General features: G+C 41.1%; 1 long non-coding RNA gene across 2 annotated transcripts in view; it reads right to left on the minus strand.

The window, feature by feature from the left end:
• LOC144306805 (uncharacterized) overlaps positions 1-13,997 on the minus strand; it is a 25,065-nt gene extending 11,068 nt beyond the window's left edge. For both annotated transcript variants that reach the window (XR_013373902.1, XR_013373901.1), the window contains exon 1: positions 13,691-13,997. This is a non-coding gene — a long non-coding RNA (uncharacterized LOC144306805). The remainder of the gene's footprint in view (positions 1-13,690) is intronic.
• Between the last annotated feature and the right edge of the window lie 73 nt (positions 13,998-14,070).

The following is a 14,070-nucleotide window of genomic DNA, read 5'->3' on the forward strand; positions in this document are numbered from 1 at the left end:
GGCAGAGGGCATTTCCTTCCCATACCCCCCGCCCTGAGGGCCCCCACAGGCACCGCAGGTGTGTGGCTGGTGAAGGGTGTGATGCTCAGTACCCAGGGCCCCAGAGGCGGAGGCACCCAGCAAGTGTGGAGAGGACTGCCAGAAGGTGATGGTTTGGAGTGACCAGAAAGGAACAGGATGAGGATGTAAAGCTTTATGCGATTATCTGGTCTCAGGACTTCCAGAGAAGCCAGTTCCAGTGGTCTCCTGGGGATGTGAGTTCTTAAGCTTCTTTTGCAGAAGACATTTCTGGGACAACTTTGCCTAGTCGGCACCAGGCAACCTGGAACCCGACACTACATCATTCTCCCCGTTCCCCTGCTTTGCAATGGACTTGTCCAGACAGCAATTATACAGTCCTAGGGCCCTGGATACAGGCCCGAAAGCTCCTCACACGTACTGTATGGATGGAGGCTTGTGTGGTATGTCCTGTGTGACTGACCACACTGCCCTGCACCCCTGCATGGATGCAGGCAGCTGAAGAATATCGTTTGTGAGACTCGGGCTGCATAACTGACCTCAGGAGCCTGGTTAGTTGACATTATCTGGCCTCCAGGTCAGAACTGCCCATTCTGTTCTGAACACCAGGAGCTACAAATCTTATCTCACATCCCCTCCTGCTCCAAGGCAGGGCTGACCTCCCAGGATGAAATCAGAGAGGGGAGGCAGACACACACAGCCCAGTCTCCTTGAAAATACAGCTTTCTCCAAATTACGTGTTAGGGAACACATGTTTAGATTCAGACCCCGTCATTTGCCCTGTGAATAGGGCCTTTCTGGGGATGGTCAGTTGAAAGTCTCACCAGAGGGAGGAGCTGCATCCAGGCCTCTCCATCTGGCCACCAGCCTGGCTGCTCCCATCTGCTTCCCCAGCTGAAGAGGTTGGATATTCTAAGTACGTGATTTGATGTAACTTTGCCTTATTCTCCTTTACTACTTACTATTGCTCTCATCTATGCACAGATTTCCCTTTTTCTTCTGTTTCTATTATATTTTTATAGTGTCAATAAAGGTTTTTCCCCTTTGAAACTGAGATTATAGCTACGGTGAATCTTTTGTTCAGAACAGACACAACACCTTCTAACTCCTCACGCAGTGGAAAGAAAACAATATGATAAAATGATTCGATGCCCAGGTAGTCAACTGCAGTCAGTAAAAGCAGAGTAACTTAAAATATGACACGTTGACAGACGTTGTGTTAAATATAATTTATAAGCAGTGCTTTCTTTGCCTACTAACTACACAGTACCATAAAATATTTACATATCTTTAAACACGTGTAACACCAACTTTTAGATGGTACACCTGGTATAACTCTGTTCTCTGCTTAGTTTCCTAGGTCATCATATTAGGCATAGTGGCCTAAGAATTTCTGCTTATAACATTAAAAAGCATGAGGAAAAACAGAGGACATATGTGGACAGAGAAGGGGATAGAAAGAGGATGGCAAGGAAATGGCAGGAAAGAGAAGGGAGAAGGCAAAACAAGAGGTCAGGGATGAACTCCATCTAGAACAGGAAAGTGGAAGAAGGGGTTGCATATATTGGAAGTCCCACAGGAGACTGATGTATGACATTGACATGGAAACTGGGTGAGCTATAGGGCAACAGGGAGTGGTAGGGCCTCGGGGAGTCATGGAGCACACTAACATGCAAATTGTTGCAGACACCATATCCACACACAGGGTGTCTGTCCCGGGTACCAGCACCATACCCCTCTACACACCACCAAATAGACAAGGTCTCAATCCCTGGTAGAAGGCTTCAGCATTAAAGGTGTTACACTAGTAAATTATCCATTCAGGCAAAAAATATTTACTGTGCATCTACTATGAACTAAGTACTGTACTGGATACAAACACAAATGTCTTAATCTCTACAGAACTTAATTTCTTCATCAATAAAATGGAGATGTCAACCTCTGATTTAACGCATCATCCTCAGCCAATCCTCTGTGCCTGTGGTCAGTAGAGCCTCTCCTCAATTTCTCTAACCAGTTCCTCCAGGCTCTGGTGGGTGCTGCCATGACCCGAGGACCCATCCTGATCCTGACTCCAGGGCCCAGCTCCCCCAGCTGCCTGCCTTCCCTCCCCTGTGGAGCCTGCTCTCAGTCTGCTCTGTTTATCTCCATCCGCTTTGCCTGCCATATATGTACATAAAGGCCTTGACCTTGTTATCCACCACCAAGATAGGAGAATCTAAAATTTCCCCCAGAGCACTGAGCTGCTGAGAGAACCAAAGAAGCAGATTGCAACTGGGTCTGAAAAAGATATCAGAGAAGACTTCTCTGTGAATCCAGTGGGGGTGACCACCGTCCAGTGGTGTCTGGGAGACGTAGCCCCTTCCATCCATGGCTCATCCATCTTCAGCTTATGGTTCCTAACAATGCCCTGCAGTTGGTCTCCAATCACGAGTCAGAAGAGAACAAGGGTGCGGAGTACTATAAAGTGAGATGGTTACAGGTTGAGTCTGGAAAGGCACACATCACCTTTGCTCACCTACAAGCCAGAACTCAGTCTGTCAGCCGTACAAACTGACTGGAAGACCTTACCAGGAGTCTGATCTTGAGTCCAGGGAAAACAGGAAAGAGACTGTAGATATGTAATAGTCTCTGCCACAGACGCCTGGCTATTACTATGCCTGGCCCATTTCCCTCTCATGCCATGGTGGCGGGGCCAGCAGCATCATTAAGACACTAACAAACCAATGCCAAACACCTGTGGCATTAAGCAGACTGTTAAAATGACGTGCAAGTCAAATGCTTCTGATGATTAGAATCATGACAATGAAAGGAATGTAGTAACTGAGGTAATTTTTGTTACTACTTTTTGGACGAACTTCACTGTAGTCCCTTATATACATACAGCCAACGACACAGAATTTAAACATACAATTTGGTGAGTTTTGGCAACTGTCTATGTTCCCATGTTGCTCCCACCCTAACCGAGACACAAAATATTTCTATCAATTCAAGAAGTTCCCTTATGCTCCTCTGAAGTCCAATTTAGTAAGACCTAAACAAATGGGAGACACTGTATTCATGGATTGGAATGCTTAAGACTGTCAAGATGTCACGGCACCTAGGTGGTCGGCTGAGCATCTGACTCTCGATTTAGGCTCAGGTCATGATCTCACGGTCATGACAGACTCCGATCTGGGCTTAAAGCCTCCTTAAGTTTCTCTCTCTCTGTCTCCCTCTGCCACTCTCCCTGCTTGTGGTCTCTCTCTGTCAAATAAACAAATAAATAAAATCTGTAAAGAAAGGAAAAGAAGATCTAACAGCTGTAAATATTTATGGTCCTAACTTGGGAGCAGCCAAGTATATAAATCAACTAATAACAAACTTAAAGAAACTCATTGGTAATAATACAGTAATAGTAGGGGACTTCAAGGGCATCTGGGTAGTTTAGTTGGGTGAGCATCTGACTCTTGATTTTTGACTCAGGTCATGATCTCAGGGTTGTGAGATAAACCTCTGCATCCAGCTCCATGCTCAGTGAAGAGTCTGCTTAAGATTTTCTCTCACTCTCACTCTCACTGTCTTTCTCTCCCACTCTGCCCCTTCTCCCATCCCCAACCCTGGCTGGCACATGCTTGTGGTCTCTCTCTCTAAAAAAAATAAAATCTTTTAAAAAATAGACTTTAATACCCCACTCGCAGCAATGGACAGATAATCTAAGTAGAAGATCAACAAGCAAACAAGGGCTTTGAATAACACAGTGGACCAGATCAACCTCACAGATATATTCAGAACATTTCATCATAAGGCAGCAGATACAGATTCTTTTCCAGTGCACATGGAACATTCTCCAGAAAAGATCACACACCGGGGCACAAATCAGCCCTGAGCCAGTACAAAAAGACTGAGAATATACCATGCATATTTTCAGACCACAATGCGATAAAACTTGAAGTCAAGCATAAGAAAAAATGTGGAAGGACCACAAATGCATGGAGGCTAAAGAGCATCCTACTAAAGAATTAATGGGTCGGTCAGCCAGGAAATTAAAGAAGAATTTTTAAAATTCATGGAAGCAAATGAAAAGGAAAACAGGAAATTCAAAATCTTTCGTATGCAGCAGAGGCAGTGCTAAGAAGGAAGTACATAGCAATACAGATCTTCCTCAAGAAGCAAAAGTCTCAAATACACAACCTAAGCTTACACCTAAAGGACCGGGAAAAAGAGCAGCAAATAAAGTCTAAATCCAGCAGAAGATGAGAAATAATAAAGATCAGAGCAGAAATAAATGATACAGAAATCAAACAAACAGTAGAACAGATCAACAAAACTAGGAGTTAGTGCTTTGAAAGAATTTAAACGATTGATAAATTCCTATCCAGACTTATCAAAGAGGAAAGAGAAAGAACCCAAATAAATAAAATCATGAATGAAAGAGGAGAGATCACAACTACCAAAAAAAATACAATTTTAAGAGATTATGAGCAATAATATGCCAACAAATAAAGCAATCTGAAAGAAATGGATAAATTCCTAGAAACACATAAACTACCAAAATTGAAACAGAAAGAAACAAAATCTGAACAGACCCATAACCAGCAAAAAACTGAATCAGGAATTTAAAATCTCCCAATAAATAAGAGCCCAAGGATGGATAGTTTCCCAGAGGAATTCTACCAAACATTTAAAGAAGACCTAATACCTTTTCTTCTGAAATTGTGCCAAAAAATAGAAATGCAAAGAAAACTTCCTAACTCATTCTATGAGGCTAGCATTACCTTGATCTCCAAACCAAAGAGCCCACTAAAAAGGAGAATTACAGACCAAGATCCCTGATGAACATGGATGTCAAAATACTCACCACAATACTAATCAGTAGGATCCAACAACCAAGTGGGATTTAATTCCTGGGCTACAGGGGTAGTTCGACATCCACAAATCAATCAACATGATATATACCACATTACTAAAAGAAAGAATAAAAACCATATGATCCTCTCAATAGATGCATAAAAAGCATTTGACAAACTATAGCATCCTTTCTTAATAAAAACTTTCAACAAAGTAGGGGTAGAGGGAACATCATTAAGGCCACATGTAAAATACCCACAGCTAATATCAATAGGGAAAGAGAGCTTTCCCCCTAAGGTCAGACATATGACAAGGGTGTCTACTCTCACAACTGTTATTTAACATAGTACTGGAAGTCCTAGACTCAGCAAATCAGACAAGAAATAACAAAAAATAACAGGCAAAGAAATCCAAATCTGTAAAGAAGTCCAACTTTCACTCTTCACAGATGACATGATCCTCTACATAGAAAGCCCAAAAGATGCCACAAAAAAGCTGCTAGAACTGATACAAGAATTCAGCAAAGTTGCAGGATATAAAAACTCACAGAAGGTTGATGTGTTTCTATACACAAACAATGAAGCACCAGAAAGAGAAATTCAAGGAATTGATCCTATTTACAATTGCACCAAAAATCATAAGATACCTAGGAATAAACCTAACAAAAGAGGTAAAAGATCTGTACTCTGAAAACTATTAAAAAAAAAAAAAAAGAAATTGAGGAAGACACAAAGGAATGGAAAAACATCCCATGCCCATGGACTGGAAGAACAGATACTATTAAAATATCTATACTACCCAAAACAATCTACATATTCAATGCAATCCCAAGCAAAACTACAGCAGCATTTTTCACAGAGCTGGTGTTGTTTTAGAACAATTCTAAAATTTGTTTGGAACCAGAAAAAGACATCAAACAGCCAAAGTAATATTGAAAAGAAAACCCGGAGGCATCACAATTCCAAATTCAAGCTCTACTACAAAGCTGTGATCATCAAGACAGTATGGTACTGGCACAAAAACAGGCACATAGATCAATGGAACAGAATAGAGAACCAGAAATGGACCCTCAATGTCGTGGTCAACTAATCTTCCACAAAGCAGGAAAGAATAATATCCAGTGAAAAAAAAAGACAGTCTTTTCAACGAATGGTGCTGGGAAAATCGGACAGCCACATGCAGAAACATGAAACTGGATAGGTCCCTTACATCAAACACAAAAATTAATTCAAAATGGATGAAAGACCTAAATGTGAGACAGGAATCCATCAAAACCCTGGAGAAGAACATAGACAGCAACCTCCCTGACTTCAGCTCCAGCAGCTTCTTGTTAGACACGTCTTCAGAGTCAAGGGGAAAAAAATGCAAAAATGAACTACTAGGACTTCATCAGGGCAAAAAGCTTTTGCACAGCAAAGGAAACAATCAACAAAGCTAAAAGGCAACCTATGGAATGGGAGAAGATATTTGCAAATGATGTATCAGATAAAGGGCTAGTATCCAAAATCTATAAAGAACTTATCAAACGTAACACCCCAAAAATAAAAAATCCAGTCAAGAAATGGGCAGAAGAACAGACATTTCTCCCAAGAAGACATACAGATGGCAAACAGACACCTGGAAAAATGCTCAGTATCACTCAGCATCAGGGAAATACAAATCAAAACCAAATGAGATGCCACCTCACACCAGTCAGAAAGGCTCAACTTAACAACTCAGGAAACAATAGATGTTGGGTTAGGATGTGGAGAAAGGGAAAAAGTAGTGTCCTCTTACACTGCTGGTGGGAATGCAAGTGGATACAGCCACTCTGGAAAACAGTATGGAGGTTCCTCAAAAAGTTAAAAATAGAGCTACCCTAGCAATCACACAACTAGGTATTTATCCAGAGGATACAAACATAGTAATCCTAAAGGGATCTGCACCCCAATGTTCATAGCAGCAATGTGCACAAGAGCCATGGACAGAGCTATGGAAAGAGCTCAGATGTCCATCAATAGCTGAATATAAAGAAGATGTGGTCTATATATACACAATGGAATATTACTCAGCCATCAAAAAGAATGAATCTTGCCACTTGCAATGACATAGATGGAACCTTATGCTAGGCAAAAAATCAGTCAGAGAAAGACAAATACCATATGATTTCACTCACATGTGGAATTTAAGAAACAAAACAGATGAACATAGGGGGCTGGCAAGGGAAGGAAAAAAAAGATACAGACAGAAGAAGGCAAACCATAGGAGATGCTAAACTCTAGGAAAAAAAAGGGTTGCTGGAGGAGATAGGTAACTGGGTGATGGGCATTAAGAAGGGCATGTGATGTAATGAGCACTGAGTGTTATATGCAACTGATGAATCACTAAATTCTACCTCTGAAACTAGAAATATACTATATGTTAGCTCACTTGAATTTATTTTTTTAAAGATTTGTTTATTTATTCATGAGAGACAGAGAGAGGCAGAGACACAGACAGAGGGAGAAGCAGGCTCCTCACAGGGAGCCCGATTTGGGACTCAATCCCAGGACCCCAGGACCATGCCCTGAACCAAAGGCAGATGCTCAACCACTGAGCCATCCAGGCATCCCAGCTAACTTGAATTTAAATTAAAAATAAATAAGTTAAACTGTCAAGATGTCAATTCTCTCCAGATTGATATAATAACTTTAATATAATCCTAGTAAAAAATACAGCTGGTGCTTTTGTTGGGGGAGAGGGGCGGTTATCACAACTGGCAATCTGATTCTAAATTTACATGGAAATGCCAAAGGCCAGAGAGAACCAAATCAATCTTTAAAACAAGGAAAACAGGGATCCCTGGGTGGCGCAGCGGTTTAGTGCCTGCCTTTGGCCCAGGGCGCGATCCTGGAGACCCGGGATCGAATCCCACGTCAGGCTCCCGGTGCATGGAGCCTGCTTCTCCCTCTGCCTGTGTCTCTACCTCTCTCTCTCTCTCTCTCTCTGTGACTATCATAAATAAAAAATTTAAAAATATTTTAAAATAAAATAAAATAAAACAAGGAAAACAGTCCAAGGACTTACTACCATCGAATTTTAACATTTCATTGAAAAGCTGTAGTTATCAATACCGTAAGTCAGTATGTGCTGGCATAAGGATAGACAGATCAGTGGAACAGCACTGAGTACCCAGCACAGAGTACCACAGATCCAAACATCCACAGTCAACTGATTTTGACAAAGGTGCCAGGGCTAGCTAGTCAAGAGGGAAAGAACAATCTTTTCAACCAATGGTTCTCAAACAACTAGATAGCCTTTGTGGGGTGGGGGGTGGGGGAAATAACATCAAGCCTTACGCAAAAATTAACACCAAGTGGATCACAGATTTAAATGTAAAAACCAAAATCACAAAACTTCTAAAAGAAAACACAGAAGAAAATCCTTAATACCTCAAAATAGGCAGAGATTTCTTAAAAATACACAAAAACCATAACCATGAATGATAAAATGACAAATTTACCTCATCAAAAGTAAAAATCCCTGTCCTTCAAAAAGCAGTTAAGACAATGAAAAGATAAATCACAAGTGTTTATAATACATATATCTGACAAAGGACTGGTACCCAGAAAATATAAAGAACCTTACCACTCAAAAAATAAGAAGACAAGCAAAAAGAAAGTGTAAGTTTTCAACAGACATGTCACAAAAAATGTACAAATGGCCAAAACATGTTAAACATTATTAGTTATTGTGGAAATACAAATCAAAACCACAATGAGATACCATTTCACACCTAATAGAATGCTTAAAATGAACAACACTGATTGATGTTAGCAAGGGTCTGGAAGAACCAGTACTCTCACACCATGCTGGAAAAAAGAGTTTGGCTGTTTCTTATAAAATTAAACAAACACTGATACATCCCAGGAATGCCACCCAACAGAAATGAAAACACGTCTACACCATGACTTGCATACAAACGTCTCTATCAGTTTTTTTTCACAATGCCGTATATTAGACACAACCCAAATGTCCATCAACAGGTGGACTGGATAAACAATTGTATTATATCCATAATACAAAAGATGGCAATAAAAGGGAACACATGCAATGACATGGATGAATCCCAAAAGCATATTGAGAAAAAGAGACCAGATACAAGAATATGTGATATAAATTCCATTCATATGAAGCCCTGGGAATGGGAAAACTAAGGTATAATAGCAGAAAGCATATCAGTGGGTCATTAGGCCCCCAGGTGCGGGTCTGAGAGGTGGGAGACATGTATAAAGTGGCATAGGGAAACTATGTTGATGAAAATGTTCTGTATCTGAATTATGGTGAAACATATAAAAATGTTCTGTATCTGAATTATGGTGAAACATATAAAATTCATTATATCATACAATTAATATAAGTGCATTTTGTACAAATTATTCTTCAATAAACTTTATTTTTTATCAAGAATATTACCGAAAAAAAAAAAAAGAATATTACCGGCTGAAAAAGGGCAGGCGACAATTATTATCAGGTTAATTAAGCACAGTAAGAACTTAAAAAGTACTATTTACCAACTCATAATTATATATGGAAATTAAAGAGGAGAAATTATGGTGTAATTAATTAAAAACCTCTAAAGAGAAACAAAGGCAAAACTGAACTATTGGGACTTCATCAAGATAAAAATCTTTTGCACAGCAATGGAAACAGTCGATAAAACCAAAAGACAACTGACAGAATGGGAGGAGATATTTGCAAATGTCTTATCAGATAAAGGGCTAGTATCCAAATCTATGAAGAACTTATCAAATGCAACACCCAAAAAATAATAAATCTAGTCAAGAAATGGGCAGAAGACATGAACAGACATTTCTCCCAAGAAGACATACAGATGGCAAACAGACACCTGAAAAAATGCTCAGTATCTCTCGGCATCGGGGAGATATAAATCAAAACCACAATGAGATACCACCTCACACCAGTCAGAATGGCTCAGCAAATCAGGAAACAACAGATGTTGGGTGAGGATGTGGAGAAAAGGGAAAAGTAGTGCCCTCTTACACTGCTGGTGGGAATGCAAGCTGGTACAGCCACTCTGGAAAACAGTATGGAGGTTCCTCAAAAAGTTAAAAATAGAGCTACCCTACAACCCAGCTAGGGTAATACACCCAAAGGATACAAACATAGTCATCTGAAGGGCACCTGAACCCCAATGTTCACAGCAGCAATATCCACAAGAGTCAAACTATGGAAAGAGCCCAGATGTCCATCAACTGATGAATGGATAAAGAAGATGTGATATATATATATATACACACACACACATAATGGAATACTACTCAGCCATCAAAAAGAGAAATCTTGCCATTTTCAACAATACTGATGTAACTAGAGGGTATTTTGCTAAGTGAAATAAGTCAGAGAAAGACAATTATCATGATTTCACTCATGTGGAATTTAGGAAATAAAACAGAGAATCATAGGGGAAGGAAGGGAAAAATAAAACAAGACAAAATCAGAAGGAGACAAAACATAAGAGGCTCTTAATCATAGGAAACAAATTGAGGGTTGTTAGAAGGGAGAGGGTTAAGGGGATAGAGTAACTGGGTGATGTAAAAAAAAAAAACATTGGGTCTTAGGTGCAACTGATGAATCACTGAATTCTACCCCTGAAACTAATAATACCCTATATTACTTAACTGAATTGTTTTTAAAGATTTTGTTTGTTTGTTTGTTTATGAGAGACCCAGAGAAAGGCAGAGATACAGGCAGAGGGAGAAGCAGGCTCCTCGTGGTAAGCCTGATGTGGAACTCGATCCCAGGACCTTGGGATCATGACCTGAGAGCCAAAGGCAAATGCTCAACCACTGAGCCACTCAGGTGTCCCTACTTGAGTTAAATGAAATAAGAAAAAATAAAAAATAAAAACAAATAAAAACATCAACACTTAATGGTAAGATTCCACATACTAGACCAAGCGAATGGGAAGATCTGGAGATCAGGATTCCCCCTTCACTCTTTTGCTCTCCCCACTGAACACATATATTGGGCTCAGCTACTGAAGTAGCTGAACAACTGGGGTATAAGTACTTTTCTAGCTGAATCCTGGGTTATGTCACAGTGATATGGACGATCTCTGACTATGCCACATCAGCCTTCCCTGTTGATGGTGTGGTTCTGAGGACCCAGCAGGTCCTTTGTTGGCAGAACTCTTATTTCCCCAACAGAAGAGAGCTCTGATTCAGAAATAAATGAGGAAATCAGTACGATAAAAGAGAAAGCCTAGAGACAGTGCCAATACATACCATACAATAGCAACAGTTCTAAAATTTGGTGGAGAAAGGCAGAGAACTCAGGCTGAGTAATTGGCTTTCATACAGAATCAATAGAAAATTATAGTTCTACCCCACACAAAAAGTTCCAGATCTAGTAAAGAAATAGACTAGAAAAGAAAGTATTTTAAGATTTTAGAAGAAAATTGGAGAATATTTATGACCTCAGGGAAGTGCAGAATCCCTTATTATCAGATACAAAACCAAAAATGATTAAGGAATATGGTATTCAAGTTGAACAATTGAAAATTAACATTTTCTTTATTTATTCGTGAGAGACACACAGAGAGAGAGGTAGAGAGAGAGAGAGAGAGAGAGAGAGAGGCAGAGACACAGGCAGAGGGAGAAGCAGGCTCCATGCAGGGAGCCCCACGTGGGACTTGATCCCGGGACTCCAGGATCACGCCCGGGGTGAAGGTGGTGCTAAACCGATGAGCCACCGGGCTGCCCTGAAAATTAACATTTTCAATGTAACAAGATCCATTCTAATCACAATTAAGGGACAAACAATATATTTGTAGACATTATTTGTTACATCACTAAGAATCAGAAAAGAATCAGAATCCAAAGTTCATAAAGACCTCTTAAATATCAATCAGTAAAGAAAAACAACCCAGAAGAATACTGAACAGACAATTGGTAAAAGAGGGAACTACAAAATGACCAATAGCTTGCAAAAAGCAAGGAAATGCAAATTAAATAATAGTGAGATACCATTTCACATCCTCAGTGCCAGGAATGTAGGAAAACAAGGATGCCAACTTGGTGGTCTGGAGTCCAGTTGAAAGTGTGTATTCCCTAACACTCAACAGCTTCCCTTCTTGGTATATACCCTGGAAAAAATCTTGTACATCTACACAGAGATCTGTACTAGAACATAAGGTGCAGCAGTGTTTGCAAGAGAGTTAAAAATAAGACAAAAGAAGGTCATGAAGAGCTCACACACTGACTTGGGTGGTTACAGGTGCTGAGCACGATCACCAGAAAAGAACGGATAGTTTGTATATGGAGCCCTGAAAACTAGCTCACTGAGTGACAAAAATTAAACAATCCTAACACTCCATCGCCTACAAAAATGGAATCCAAATGAATTAAATGCCTATGAGTATAAAGTAAATTCTAAAGTTTTAAATAAATAAATAAACAAACAAGAACCTGAAGTCAATCCCATAGGCACAAATAAAAATCAAATCAGTAATTTCACTTATGTTAGAATTCAGGTTTTCTGTTCAATTAAGGATCTATGACAAAGTTACCCTGCATGTGAGGAGATACTTTTTAAATATCAAAAAACAACAAAATATTAATAGCCAAACTATATCAAGATCTGAAAAATCAACAAAAAAAAATGTAAGTGACTCAGTGGAAAAATGAACAAAGGATATCATCGGGCAGTATTCAGATGAGAAAACTGCAATGCTAACAATCATTTAAAGAGATTTATAACTCAGTTCCCAAACTGGACAAATAAAACAATGAGATGTCACCTCACTCCCTATTTGCCTGGCACAAATTAGAAAGCTAGATAAAAGCAAGCACTGAGGAGTTCATGGGACATAAAAATTGGGACATAAAAACGCTCACCTGCCAATACTGGATTCTAAGATCCTGAAGCCACCAGAAGTATCTGGCAGCACTTAGTAACTGCTGGAACATGGGAGTCTCACTGGGAGGGTGAAAAAGTGTGCACACACTGCAGAGGAATGCTCTGGAGTCATTAGGATTCAGGTAAATTAGAAACACAGCAGCATAGAGGGGTCTTAAAAACATCACAGCGGGACCCCCAGGGTGGCTCAGTTGGTTAAGCCTCTTTCTGCCTTTGGCTCAGATCATGATCCCAGGGTCCTGGGCTCCCTGCTCAGCTCGAGCCTGCTTCTCCCTCTTTCTCTGGTTCTCTCTCTCAAATAAATAAAATCTTAAAAACAAACAAACAAACAAACAAACAAACAAACAAAAAAACCAAAACACATCACAGCGTCAGAGCCTGCCACTCCCCACCAATATCCTCACTGTGGAAATACACCAACTAAATGTTCACTAACACGGGAATTCATTATGACCTAATCTTTCAATGGAATGGACTCCACTGCATGTATTTACCAAGATGAACAAAATCAATACCCCGTGGCAAGTGACCAAAGCTTGGATATAAATGGTCAGTGCAACAACACAGCACTTGATGCTATTTTGCCTGTCCTTAAACATTCATTTAAATGATGTACTGCAGCTAATATTTCGGAAAGTACCTTTTCATATTTTTAATAAAAACGGGTGCTGGGAGTTTCCACCCCACCTGCAAAGGCACTGCTGACACTCAGAGGGCTAGGCGGTGAGTCCTTCCTTCAGCTTGTCACCGTTTATTTCTCTAAACACAATCTGGAGCAGACACGGTCTAATGTTCACTTTCAAACATCTAGGGGCTGGAGATGCAGGTTTCCATCACATTATTTTTTGTATTTTTCCATTTAAAGCTCCTCTCAGGAAACCCCAGGAGCTTCACCCCAAAAGTACAAAGCTGGGAGGGGTCGGGGTTCTGTACTCAGACTCACCTCTTTCCTTTTGGCCCGACTCAGGCCTAGGGTCTCCATCTCCTTTACCTGACGATCCCACCAGGGTCAGCTCCTCTGCTAGAGCTCTCGCTCTGAGAAGGAAACGAGGAAAACCTCCGCGGGGAGCAGCCGCAGTCGGGCTCCTGAGCGCGCTGCAAGCCGGCCGGGGACGCCAGCTTTGGCCGGGCGAGCAGCGACCACGCCAGGTGCAAGGGCGCCAGGTGTGCACGGAGGGGGCTGCGGGTGAACCCGAGATGCGGGGAAACAGGCCCCGGGCGGCGCCTGCGCGGCGTGGGCAGCCGGTGGGGGCGGGGCCAGCGTGGGGCGGGGCCGGCGTGGGGGCGGGGCCGGCGTGGGGCGGGGCCAGCACGGGGCGGGGC

This window comes from Canis aureus, chromosome 37, assembly GCF_053574225.1.
Source record: "Canis aureus isolate CA01 chromosome 37, VMU_Caureus_v.1.0, whole genome shotgun sequence".
NCBI lineage: Eukaryota > Metazoa > Chordata > Mammalia > Carnivora > Canidae > Canis > Canis aureus.